At 32.3% G+C, this 14,010-nt stretch overlaps 1 pseudogene; it reads left to right on the top strand.

The window, feature by feature from the left end:
• The first annotated feature begins 8,409 nt into the window (after positions 1 to 8,409).
• LOC116661897 lies at positions 8,410 to 9,955 on the top strand (annotated as a pseudogene).
• Positions 9,956 to 14,010: the final 4,055 nt, after the last annotated feature.

The raw sequence follows: 14,010 nt of genomic DNA, 5'->3' as shown, positions 1-14,010 counted from the left end.
AGATTATTAACATTGTTATAACTTAGATGATATGTGAGGCATTGTGCATGTGATATATAAAGCCTTTTTCTAAGAATCAATAAACAGAGAACTGCTTCGCTTCTCTCCACACATTGTTTGTGTGTATATGGTATCGTGCCACTGACAGGGTTAATTTAATTTGTTGAGAGAATCATAAAAGGGTGTTGTATTATATACAAGGCTCTTTCTCCACCTATTGAGAGGATTCTGTGATTTTTATTTCTCATTCTGTTAGTGTGGCCTGTCACATTTATTGATTTGAATATTTTGGAGTATCCTTAAACCCGGGGATAAAACCATTTACTGATAGTGTATGATACATTCAATGTGTTGTTAAACTCATTTTGCTTGTGTTTTGTTGAGAATTTTTGCACATACGTTCATCAGGGTTATTAATCTATACTTTGCATATAATGTCCTTTCTAGCTTTGTTTTGCAAATAAAGCTGGTATCATAAAACCAGTTTGGAATCTTTCACCCCTTCAAATTCTTGGAAATTTTGGGGAAGAATTGGTGAAAAATTGCCTTCAAATGTATGACAGAATTCACTAGTAAAGTCATCTTGTAAATAATTTCTGTTTTGGAATGTTTGGATTACTGATTTACTCATACACACTTTAGCTCTATTTAACTTTCTAATTTCTTCTTGATTCAGTATTGGAAGACACATGTTTCTGGGAATTTGACTTTGGTTCTAGGTCATTCAAAATTTTGGCTAGTGGTAATTTCTTATGAACATATGTATCTCTGTAACATCAGTGGTAATATCTTCACTTTCTATTCTAATTTTATTTGTGTCTTTATTTTCTTAGCCACACTAAACGTTTTTCCAATTTATGTTTCAAACACAGACTTAGGTTTTATTTTTTTTTCATTTCCATTGTTTCTGCTGTTATTTACCTTACTCTGTTTCATTCAATTTTTTTACTTATTCTTTCTTTTTTCTCCTAGATTCTTAAGGTGTAAAGTTAAGTAGTGTGAACCTTTGTATTTCTTTTATTATTAAATATTATTTATTTATTTATTTATTATTTTCCTTGTTTACTTTTTACTTATTTATTCTTTATTTATCTTTGAAATACTGTCATTTACAATGTGTCAATCTGTGTTGTATATCACAGTGTCCCAGTTCATGTATATATTTGTTTTCCTATTAAAGGTGTCTTCACGATATTTAACATAGATCCCTGTGTCATAAAAAAGATCTTTTCAAAATATCAATTTTTATATATAGGGGATAACATGTATAAACCTACAGCTCCCAAATATATCCTCCCCCAGACCATTTCCGCAGGAACCATAAAATATTTAGAAGATCTGCGAGTTTGTTTCAGTTTTGTAGGTGAAATCATTGTGCACTCATCCAAATTTTTTTAAGGTTCCACATATGTCATCTCATGTGTTATTTTTCTTTCTCCTTCTGGCTTACTTCAAATAGAATGACACTTTTTTGGGGACACCCATTTTGCTGCAAATGTCATTGTTTATCATTATTTATGGCAGAGTATTATTCTGTTGTGTAAATATGCCACAACTCCTGTATCTTGTCATCTTTGATGGACAATTAGTTTGCTTCCATTTCGTGCATGCTGTATATAGCACTGCTGTGAACATTGGGGTGCAGGTGTCTTTTTGAATTAGGGTTCTCCTTGATATATACCCAGAAGTGGGATTGCTGGATTGTATGTTAAGTCTATTTTCAGTCTTTTGAGGAATCCTCATTCAGTTTTCCACAATGACTGCACCAAACTACATTATTACAAACAGTTTAGGAGGGATACCTTTCTCCACAGCTTCCCCAGCATTTATTGTTTGTGGACTTTTGAATGATGGCCTTTCTGACTATTGTGAGGTGATACTTCATGACAGTTTTGATTTGCATGTCTCTGATAATAAATGATAGTGAGCATTTTTTTTCATATGTCTATTCGGCATTTGTATTGGAGAATTGCTTATTTAAGTTTTCTGCACATTTTCAGATTGTTTTTCTTTTTTTTTATTATCATTAAGTTGTATGAACTCTTTATATTTTAGAAATTAAGCCTTTGCCAGTTGCATCACTTCTAAATATTTTCTTTCATCCTGTAGTTTGTCATTTTGCTTTGTTTTATGGATCCTTTTGCTTTGCAAATCTGCTAAATTTACTTAGGTTCCATTTATTAATTTTGCTCTTATATCCATTACCTGAGTAGTCTGTTCTAGGAGATCATTGCTTAGATTTATCTCAGAGTGTTTTGCCTATGCTTTCTTCTAGGAGATTTACTGTGTCTTGCCTTACATTTAAGTCTTCAAGACATCTTGTGTTTATTCTTGTGTATGGAGTGAAGGAGTGTTCTAATTTCACTGCCCTGCATGCTGTTATACAGTTTTCCCACCAGTTGGTGAAGAGACGGTCTTTTCTGTGTCATATTCTTGGCTACATTTCTAATAGTATTTGAGCATAGGCCTGTAGATTTATTCCTAGGCTCTCTACTCTATTCCATTGGTCCACATGCCTGTTTCTGTTCCAATATCATGTCATTTTGATTATCTTCTAGCTCTTCAATAGAGTATGGAGTCCAGGCTGGTTATTCCTCCAGCTTCTTTCTTTTTCTTCAATATTGCTTTGGAAATTATTATTCTTTTCTGATTCTATACAAATCATAGGATCATTTGTTCCAGTCCTAAAAAGAAATGTTTTCCATAATTTTACAGGAACTCACATTAATTCTGTGGATTTCCTTGGGCATTATGGCCATTTTATGAATATTATCTCTTCATTTATAAGACCATTGAGTACCTTTTCAATTCTTCAAATCTTTTTAAATTTCCTCAATCAATGTTTTCTAGTTCTCCATGCATAAGTCATTCACCTCCTTGGTCAGATTTATTCCTAAGCATTTTATACTTTTGGGTGCAGTTATAAAAGTGGTTGAGTGTATAATTTGTTTTCCTGTTGATTCACTGATAGTATAAAAAATGCAACTGATTTTTGTACATTATTCTGGCTAACTTGCCCAGTTCCTTTATTAGCCTAAGTATATTTTGTGAGGCTTTTATTGTTTCCTATGTATAGTGTCATGTCTGCATACCGTCACAGTTTTACCTCTTCTTTTCCAGTCTGAATCCTTTTATTTCTTTTTCTTGCCTGATCGTTGTGGCTAGGACTTCCAAGACTATATTGAATAGAAATTGTGAGAATGGGCAACCTTGTCTTGTCTCAGATATTTGTTGGAAGGGTTTCAGTTTTTCACACAAGAGTAATTTGCTGGCAATATGTTTGTCATAAACAGCTTTCATTATGTTGATAATGTTCCCTCTATGCCCACTGGGATAAGAATTTTTATTGCAAATAGGTGTTAAATTTTATCAAATGCTTTTTCTGCATACACTGAGATGATCATGTGGTTTTTGTCCTCTCTTTTGTCGATATGGTGTATCACAATTGATAAATTAATTTGCATATGTTAAACCTTCCTTGTGTTCCTGGGATGAACCTAACTTGCTCATGGTGTATGATCTTTTTTAACATACTGTTGGATTCTGTTTGTTTATAATTGCTTAAAGAATATTACATTTATGTTTTTGAATGATATTGGCCTAAAATATTATTTTAGGGTAGTGTCTTTTTCTGGTTTTGGTATCAGGTTAAAGGCCTTATGGTGTGAGTTTGGGAGTTCTCTCTCCATATGAATATTTTGGAAGAGTTTGAGGAGGACTAGTATGGATTTTTCTTTGTATGATTTGTCAGATTCCCCAGGGAAGCCATTTGGATCTAAATTTTTATTTGCATAGTTTTTTTTTTTTTTATTGACTTTCTATTCCATTTCTGGTGATCTGTCTGTTCAAATGGTCAATTTCTTCCTGATGCAATATTGGTGGGCTGAATGTTTCCAGAAACGTCTCCATTTTTTCTAGGTTATCCAGTTTCTTTCCATACAGTTCTTCATGGTAGTCCCTTATGAAATTTTGGAAATTTGTTGTACTCTTTGTAGTTTCTCCTCTTTCATTTCACATATTTCTTGTGCTCTCTCTTTTCTTGTTGGTGAGCCTGTCCAGAGTTTTGTCAATTGTGTGTACTATTACAAAGAATAGTTTGATTGTTTTTTTCTATTTTTTAAACCCTATATGAATTCTTTCATCCTTGATCATTATTATTTCCTTCTTTCTCCTGACTTTTGGTTTTGTTTGCTCTTCTTTTCAATGATTATTTTACATACAACGTTAGATTATATATTTGAAATTACTATTCTACTTTGAGGAGGGCCTTGTCACTTGTGAACTTCCCTCATAAGCCTGCTTTAATTGTTTAGCATAGACTTTTGTAGTGTTTTTCTCATTTTTCTCAAGATACTTTTTAATTTCTTCTTTAACTTCATCACCCCCTACTTGTTTTAGTATCATGTTGTTTAATCTACATGGTGTCAGTTTTTTCTCCCTGGGTTTTCTGTGATTGATTTCTAGTTTCATGCTATTATATTCAGAAATGATGCTTGAAATAATATTTATCCTCTTAAATTTTTGAGGCTTTTTCTTTGCCTGAGTACACAATCTTTCCTTGAAAATATTCCATGTGCACTGGAAAAGAATGTATATTCTGTTTTGGGGAGATGTACTGTTTTGTATATATCAACCAAGATCTAATATTTTATACTTTCTTTTAGTGTCTTTGTTCCCTTATTAATTTTCTATCTGAAAGACAACTCCAATGATGGTAATGGGGTGTTATATTCTCCTACTATGATTGTGTTCCCATCAATTACTCCCTGTTTATCTATTAGTATTTGCTTTATGTATTTAGGTTCTCCAATATTGAGTGCATATATATTAAATCATATAATACAATAATTTTGTATTGATCACTTAATCATTATAGCATGTCCTTGTTTATCTTACTCTATGTGCTTTGTTTTAAAGTGTATTTTGTGTGAAATCAGTACTGCTAGTCCTGCTTTCTTGTCATATCCATTCGCATGGAATACAATTTTCCATCCTCTTATTTTCAATTGATGTGTGTCCCTCTCCCTAAAGTGGTTCTATTCTATGCTTCATAATGTAGGGTTTTGTTATATTATCCCATCTGTCAATATATATCTTTTGACTGAAGCACTTATTCTATTAAAATTTGTAATAATTAATGATAGACAGGTGTTTATTTCCATTTTGTACTTCATTTTCCATTTGATTTGGTATTTCCTTTTTGTTCATTTCTTTTTCTTTTTGTGGCTTGATAATTTTCTTTTATTATCTTGATTTCTTTTTAGTTTTGTGAGTTCATTGTAAGCTTTTGACTTATGGTTACCATTTTTGTATGTATATGGGCCCATTATTATAACTGTTTATTTTATCTGATAGTAATACAAACTCTAACCCATTCTACAGAGAACAGAAACAAGAAGAAAATCCTCTGTATTGTCCTGTTTCCCACTCTGACCCTTAAAAATTTTCATGTCCTGTTTTACAACATCATGTTTATTCTGTTGTAAGTCATTGTAGCTATTGCCTTTCTAATTATGCCTTTCTCCTTTATATAGCATTCTGCTCCTCTTGTATTTAGAATAGATCTTTCATTATTTTTTTTCTGTTGCTATGTTCTTTTAGTATTTGCTTGTGTAGAAGTTATTTATCTCTCCTTCTATTCCAAGGGAGAGTCTTGGTTGATAAAGTATCTTAAATTACAGCTTCCTTTCATTGAGGACTTTGAATATGTCTTGCCACTGCCTTCTGACTGCTCTATTTGTGTAGGAAACATGTTTAAAGTTTTATGTATATAATTTTCTATATATATATGTAAAGAATACGTAGAAATGAAGTTAACAAATAAGGTGAAAACTTATACATTAAAAATAGAAAACTTTGATGAAGGAAATTATAACTGATCCAAAGAAGTGAAAAGATCTCTTATGTGAATGATGTGAAACAATAAGTTTAAAACAACCATACTACCCAAAGCAATCTAAATTTAGTGTGATTCATATCAAAATACCCACGAGAATTTTCAATTAAATAGAACTAATAATTTCAAAATTTATATGTAACTACAAAAATCATTAGTTGTGAATATAATTTTGAAAAATGTATTATGTTTATTAGTGTAAATTTCTCTGATCTTAAACAGTAGTACAATGCTTTAGTAATTAAAACTACATGATACTGGCTCAAAAAGAGACACCAATGAAAAGAAGAGAATACAGTAAGCATATATAATCCCTAATACCTTTGATCAATTAACCCATGGAAAATGAAGCAAAAGTGTAAAATGATGAAAAAGCATTCTCCTCAATAAGTAGTGCAGGGAAGATTGACAATGTACAAGATAGATTAGGATATTTCCTCACATTGCATACAATCCATGAGCACAGAATATCTTTCTATTTATTTTGTTTACTTACATTTCTTGCACCTGTTAATAATAGATTTATGTTTAGCTCTTTTATTTCACTTATTAAATTTATTCCTATTTTATTCTTTTTCATATAAGTTGTACACACAATTGTTTTCCTAATTTCTCTTTCTGATAATGTGTTGTTAGTATATATATGTGCAACTGACTTTTTGTATATTGATTTTGTATTCTGCAAGTTTAACACTTTTGTTCATAATTTCTAACAGTCACTTGAGGAGACTATGGAGTTTTCAATCTATGTGAAATAATGTCATCTGTAAAAGCTTTACTGCTTTTTTACAAATTGGATGCCATTTATGTGATTTTCTTGACTAGTTTTTGTGTCTAGGATTTCTAGTAATGTAATTTAGGACTTGTGAGTATGAGCTACTTTTTCTTATTACTGGTCCAGAAGAAAACGTTCCTGTATTTTAACATGGAGCTTGATGTTAGTCATGGTTTTTTTCATATATGTCTTTAATTATGTTTAGTTACATTCTACCTAGAGTGAATTTGTTACGAATTTTTCCATAAAAAATTTAAGTTCTGTCAATAATTTTCCTACATATATTGAGATTATTATTTTTGTATTATTTGTATTTTAAGGGATGGTATAACATTTATTGATTTGCATATGTGAAATAATATTTATGAATCAGGACTAAATCTCACTTAACTAAAGTTTATAATACTTGTAATATGCCATGATTTCAGATTGCTAATATTTAGTTAGAATGGAATATACATATACTGAAGGAAAAATGTACATTGTAGCTTGAGTGTACATTTATTTATTTAAAAATTTTATGTCTCATTTTGAATTTGGCTTATGTTTAATGGAGTTAATTTCTAAATAAAAAATATAACTTTTGGTAGAACTGGATTTATTACAGTTTACTGATAGAGAACATATCTATTATTTAAAGTTAGAGCACAAAATACTTGCCTTTAAATGCCATATTATACTAACAATGCAAACTGTTTCAGGACCAAGAAACAAATTGCATCCTAAAAAGATTTTAGCTAGTCTTTTCCACACAAAACCACATTTACTGTTATTTGCTTGTTTGTTTGTTTGCCACTTAATTGAGGTACTGGGTATGGAACTCAGGATCTTGGGCATAAGTTTATTTATCAACATCATTTTGGAACACTTAACAGGAGCCACAAGAGTGTGGAATATAAAGATGAATAGAAAATTTATACCTTGTAGGGACTGAAAAACCTCTGAATGAAAGAATGGCAAAAATAAACATTTGTAAGTATACAATATGATTTTCTCTTTTGTAATTATAAACTAGAATATTAAACTACATTTGTTTTTCTTATAATGCTGATTTACAATTTAAAAAAAAATTCCCCTTTTGGGATTTCTTAAATTTGATTGATTATTTTAATCAAATTTTATTTCATAAATATTTACAATTTATTTATAAACATACCAAATAAACTGAGATTTACTCTGCTTATTTTTGAATATAGAGATACATAATTTAAAGCACGCAGATAAGTAATTACTTCCATATCAAAATCAAATTATGTTTTATTATATTTATAAATGATAATGAAATAGTAATACCTTTTATGTAAAGGTTTTATACAAATTTCAACTTAAATTCCAAAACTTTAAAATTACTTTTATTTATTTAGTGCATTATTTATACTCTGTTCACAAATCTAGTATAAATTTTTGTACAAAAGGTAGGAGATTGGTTTTATTCTATAGACCCCAAATTTAATTTATTTAATAAGATGTTGTGGGAAGTAATATTTGCAGATCACACTGTAAAAATAAACATCCTATATGTTTCATTTTAACTGGATGAATGAGAAGTAAACACTGGCTGAATGTTACACTCGCGTTTCTAGGAGACCAGTCATTTTGTGATGTGACAGCTACTCAGGTTGAGAATCACTGTGATGACCTAGGAGTTTATGTGTGCAGGCCTGCCAAAGCAGCGTTTGGAGCTTGCAGTGCTCAAATTCATGCAGATAGGAAAGGAGCTGTAGAAAATGTTATTTACATGGCACATGTTTCTTCAGAAACTCAAGATGTGTCTCCTAAAGATGGACCAACTGGTTCATGAAAGTCCAGTAGATCTCTAATGTGTAATCATTCTCTGGGAACTTGGATATGAGGTCTATGATTGAAGAAAATGCTTTTCAGAATTTGTGTGAAGAATCCTTGATAATAAGACCATGTTACACACATTGTATCTCTGAACCAGATGAAGATAATGATTTTCGTTGTCTGACATTTCCATGAAAACTCTGGAAAATGGTTGGGAGTGACCAATTTCAATCCATCTGATGGGATGATAATGGAACTTCCATAGTGATTGATGAAGTTGTCTGTAAGAAGGAAGTTTTGGAAAGAAAGGCCCCTTTCAGAATATTTGAAACTGGAAGTATGAAAAGTTTAGTTGGACAGCTTAAACTTTACGGGTTTAGTAAATTGCGGCAGAATTTTCAAAGATCTACTTGTCTAGCTGACTTTCTGGCAGAAGAAAAAGAAGTCTCTGTTTTAAGCAAGGTATTCAGAAATTTTACTCACCACTACATTACTTATATATAAATATTTTTTTGTACATCAATCTCTAGTAATATAAATGTAAAGCTAGATTTTGAAAATTGTATAAAACTACTAAAGCTAAAATTCTTTAATTTTTCTAAAAAATGAGGACAGTGCATTAAGTATTCAAGATTATGAGAAACTTTGCAAATAAATATGAATCTTAACAGAAATCTAAACAAAGGTATTAAAGCTGCTTTTATAAAGGGGCATTCACCTTTACTGAAAATGCTAATGTTCTTAATTTGATGACTATGCTATTTAAATGTGTATTTTCCGAATAAGGAATTTCAAAAAATAGTCAGCAATATTCATATTTTGATGCATAATGTCTTTGTATAGTAAGCATGAAATCTGAGGTTTTATAGATTTGGCTTATTTTAGTCTTGGTTTTGGTTTAAAGTAATACTAAAATTTTTCCACTTTGTTTGTAACTGCATTTCTATCATAATCCAAATTTTAAATGAGGCTGTCCCCAGCTTTTAGTGAGAATAAAAAGAAGAGTTGGGATTAAAAATGCTTCTCTGGTATCTTCATTGGCTCAAGATTTCAACAAGAAGCCCTTTAAAGCAGGGGGTAATGTGGATAATTATAATTCCAGATTTGTGGCTGACACTAGAGGAGGAAGTGCATTTTTACTTTCTGAAATTTAAACATGCCTCTAAAAAGAAAGCCCTCTACTAGCCACAAAATTGGTGATAGAAATACCTGATGAGAGGTGATTTTTCTCCTGCATCATCAATGTCAGTTAGACCACCAGAACCAATTGCAGTGGAAAAATGTGCTATTTTAAATCAGTTGACCACTTTCCACGTGTATTCACAAAACAGCTACACTGAAGCAAATGGCCGTGTTGTGAATTTCATTACAACTACAACTTCTAATTCTCAGTACAGCAACTTATCTCCCAAACTAGCAATTATCTTGGACTGATGGTGGAGCCTTCTACTTTTCCAAATAGATATCACAACATATCGGCAATTGAAGGTCTTTTTTAACTTCAAGCAGAGAGTAACCCATGGTTTCCAGTGGCAGTGTTAGCTGATACATCAGCTAAATCTCTTTCACGGCCAACTCATCAGCCAACTGCAGTTTATGAATGTCATCGTAATTAAAACTGATCTGCCAGAGGACTACCAGATTATGCAGGGTAACAAAGATTATAATTGATGTTGGCAAATGTCGACAAATATCTGCAATTTTTTTGTTTGAACAATAGACATACATGTTTACATGTATTTTCCTTATATTTTTTTAAATTCAGTTAAAAGTAAAATGGGAGATGAAATTATCATTTGAAAAAAAGAGATATTTGATTGATATAATCATTTCATGGAACAATATCAGAGTAAGTTTGAATAATTTCTTGTAAGGAAGAAGAGAAATTTTAGAATTTGGGAAAAGACTAAAACATGTAGAGAGTGAAAAGTACTAACTGGCTTCTGGTTCATCCTGGAAAGTATTAAATGTGTTGTTAGGATAGGTTGGAAGAGGAGATAAATGCAGGAACCGGCCCAGGTATCATGGTCTCCATTATGTCGTCCCTGGACTCATAAAGGTCATATGATGTAGTCTCAGATGGCACATTCACCATGTGGAAGAATTTAAGAAGTAATTTTATCTATGGTCTTCTTTGTGTCACAAAGCATTCCAACTGGTGTTTTCAATTCCTCTCCTCAAGAGTCTACACTATATTTTCTGGTGAATACTTTATGTTGCTTTTATATTGCATCCAAAGAAAAGCTTACGTCTTCCGGGTGGCAATTAATGCCTTTCAAACTCTAAGCTCACTAACTCAAAACAGTTAAGATCATTTCTTTATAGATCTGGCATCTGACTACCTTGGCATATCTTTATGTTTCACTGTATCTGGAGATACATCCAGGCAAATGCTTGTAGCCATGTTAACTACAAACTCAACTTTTTTTCCAGCTCATCCTTGGACTTAGGATGTCCTCCTTTTACCTACTTAGAACGTCCCAGTCTCAGCACAGAAACCACCTCCTCCAGATGTTTTCTGTCTATCCACCTTTCCTTGTCTAACTTGGTTACCAGCACAGTAAGCACAGTACATGCCACAGGATGCATTTTAGTATTTAGTGAATGAAAAATGCATGTTGACTTTAAGCAAAGTCTACTTTCTGAAACAACAAAACTCCCATGGATTTCAAACTATTTCCTTATGGTCTTTACTCTTCACCACAAACTAGTTCTTTTCATAACCCAAGGACTAGTCACTCAAGACAGTAAGTGGAGGTACGTACAGGAAACCAAGTATTATTTTCTTCTTAATTCATGCCTCCAGAGGCCTAAAGCATTCCATTCTCATATTCTGGAAATTTTCTTGTCTCTTCCTCACCCACCCACCTAAAAATAACTGAATCTCATCCCCATACCAATAACTCTATTGCCTTTGAATTAATTTACTTCTTAGAATCAGAGTTTGTGAAGAAGGGACAGTGATATTGCAAACATTTAAAGTAGGTTTATACACCCCACATAACTTGTGCCACTTCTAAACTTCACACAGGAAGTATGTAAGAGGTACTAGACCCTTACTGGGGGTGGTTGATTCAGTAACCAAATTGCAATCTAAAATGTGGGCAATAAAATGAGTTGAGGGTGGTAGAATTAAAAATTTGTCCAAATGCAAGAATACCAAATTTTTGCAGATATTAGGAAATATAAAATATTCATGAAAGACTTTGACTAATTCCCATTAATTTAAAATAAAAGGTGAAGCATTTTCAGAATGTGAAATGCCCTGAAATGATGGAAAAATTGTAGGCAATGTCAGGGAGCCTAAGGCTTCTGCTCACAATCATGCAGCCAGTGTCAGCTAATAAGACTGGAATGGCAATATTGACTCCTGAAAATGTGTCACTAAATGTGAAGAAAGCCTTTGATAATCTGGAGAATGGACAAATGGACCAAGGTAAACTCTAGCCTCATCCCACCAATATGAACTTTACCAAGAGAAGAAAAGGGCCCACTTACAGCAGGAGAACTGTGTCTGGACAGCTGTGGTTGTTCCTACAACAGAAACATGAATCTTTTAAGATTGCCAGCTCAACTCTGATGGTGGCTATGTTGTTGTTTACATTAGCAGTCTGGGGTTCAGATGGGCTTGTTTAGCAGCTAGTTTCCAGTTCTCTTCTCAGACAGTGTGTCTTACCGTGATCATCTTAACAAGGTTCTATACTGATAAGTCAAAAACTACAGTTTAATTTCAAAATTAGAAATCCTAAAGAACAGTATTGTTTTTTTGTCCCTCTGAAGTTTTGTACCTAAGAAAAGCTAGAATATTGGCAAAAATACAAAAGTTTACTTGTGCTTTAAAACTATACTCTGAGCTCTGCCCACTGAATTCTTCCCATTTAAGACTACAAATCTGTCTACCATTGTGTGTGTTTGTGAAGATTAATTGTTAAGCACTAACTAAGTTTGTCTTATTTGAGTCATCAGTGAATTATTCTTCTGCATTTGGCAGGATCCCTGTGAATTAAGAGTTTCATTGAGCCACCAGATTTTCTTCATATCAGGGAGAGGTAGATTATATTTCTCCTAGTATACTAATTGTTACCTGTTCACTGAACCCCGAGTTGATGCTAGGGCCAAGCCACTGAATCCTTGAATTGGAATGATGCATACACATTCTCCAGCCCCCAGAGCCCAGCACAGGTCTGTGTCTCCTTTTAAATTAAACTTATGTCTAAGATTTTTTATCTTTTAATTCTCATTGTTTACACAACTTATTTTGGCTATGAACACCCTTTGAATATTTATAGAGACTGAACCATTGACTTATTCTCGTTCACCTAAAAATTACAATAACCTTACATTCTTTGGACTACCTGGGGTAGAGTGAGCATAGTCATCATTTTGAAAGCAGTCCTCAGTCCTAATAATGCAGAAACTTTACACTTCTTTGCCCAGCAATTGGGCATGTATGTTTGTTGTGGATGTCAGGGATTATCCTCACATCCCCTAATGCAACCATGAGAAAACACCACATTGTTATCCAAAATCAAGTCTTTGTCAGTATTGCATTCACATTTCCATTCGGATAAGAAGTGTAGGAATTCTGAGATTTTACCATTGTGAGATTTTTAGCAACCTAGCAAGTTCATTTCTTGTAGATGCTGTCGGGGAGATGAGACCCTCGGTCAGAGAGAGTGAACTTTATCACTCACTGCAAAAGCAGCCAGGGTTAAATTTGTATCCATTCCCTAATTTCAGATGAATACATAGAATGAAATTTTGATGCCTACAGAAGCAGTGGGCTGTTATGATGAAGAAATTTTAAGGCATGGTAAAACAGTAATATTATTAGTATCTTTATGTATTATTTATTAGTATCTTTACCTAGGATAAATACATCATGACTCAAGGGTACTTGCTTCAAAAACAATTATGAGAAATGTCATCGAAAAATGATCATTGCCTTTCCAATTTTCCTTCCACTTTTATTGAGATATAATTGGAATAAAACATTGTGTAATTTTAGGTGCACAAGAAATTGATTTGATTTTCATGTATCATGAAATAAATATCACAGTAACTTTAGGGAGAATTCATTATCTCATTTAGATACGATATTAAAAATATACAATTTGGTTTTTGGTTGTGATGAGAAATCATAGTGTCTACTCCCTTAACAACATTCATATATATCATAAAGCAGTACTATTTGTATTTATCATGTTACTATGTGGCCTCCCTAGAACACGTTTATTTTATGGCTGGAGGCTTGTACCATTTGAGTGCATTAATCTAATTCTCCTTTCCTAAACGCTGCCTCTGTTAAATAAAAATCTGTTTTTTTCTATAATTATGTTTCTTTGTTTTTGAAGTGTACATTAATCTATAACACTGCTACTTTCTCTTATACAACATACACTTTGCTATCTTTAATACATTTCAAACTGATCAGCAGAATAAATCTAGTTTTGATATCTTGCTATATAAATATATTTCATAGTTATTGACTATTCCCCATACAGTACATTTCTTGTCCATGACTCATTTAATTAGCAACTGGAAAATTTTCTCC

This window comes from Camelus ferus, chromosome X (assembly GCF_009834535.1).
Source record: "Camelus ferus isolate YT-003-E chromosome X, BCGSAC_Cfer_1.0, whole genome shotgun sequence".
Lineage (NCBI taxonomy): Eukaryota > Metazoa > Chordata > Mammalia > Artiodactyla > Camelidae > Camelus > Camelus ferus.
Note: the sequence above shows the minus strand (reverse complement) of the source record. Positions and strands in the feature narration are given on the sequence as shown.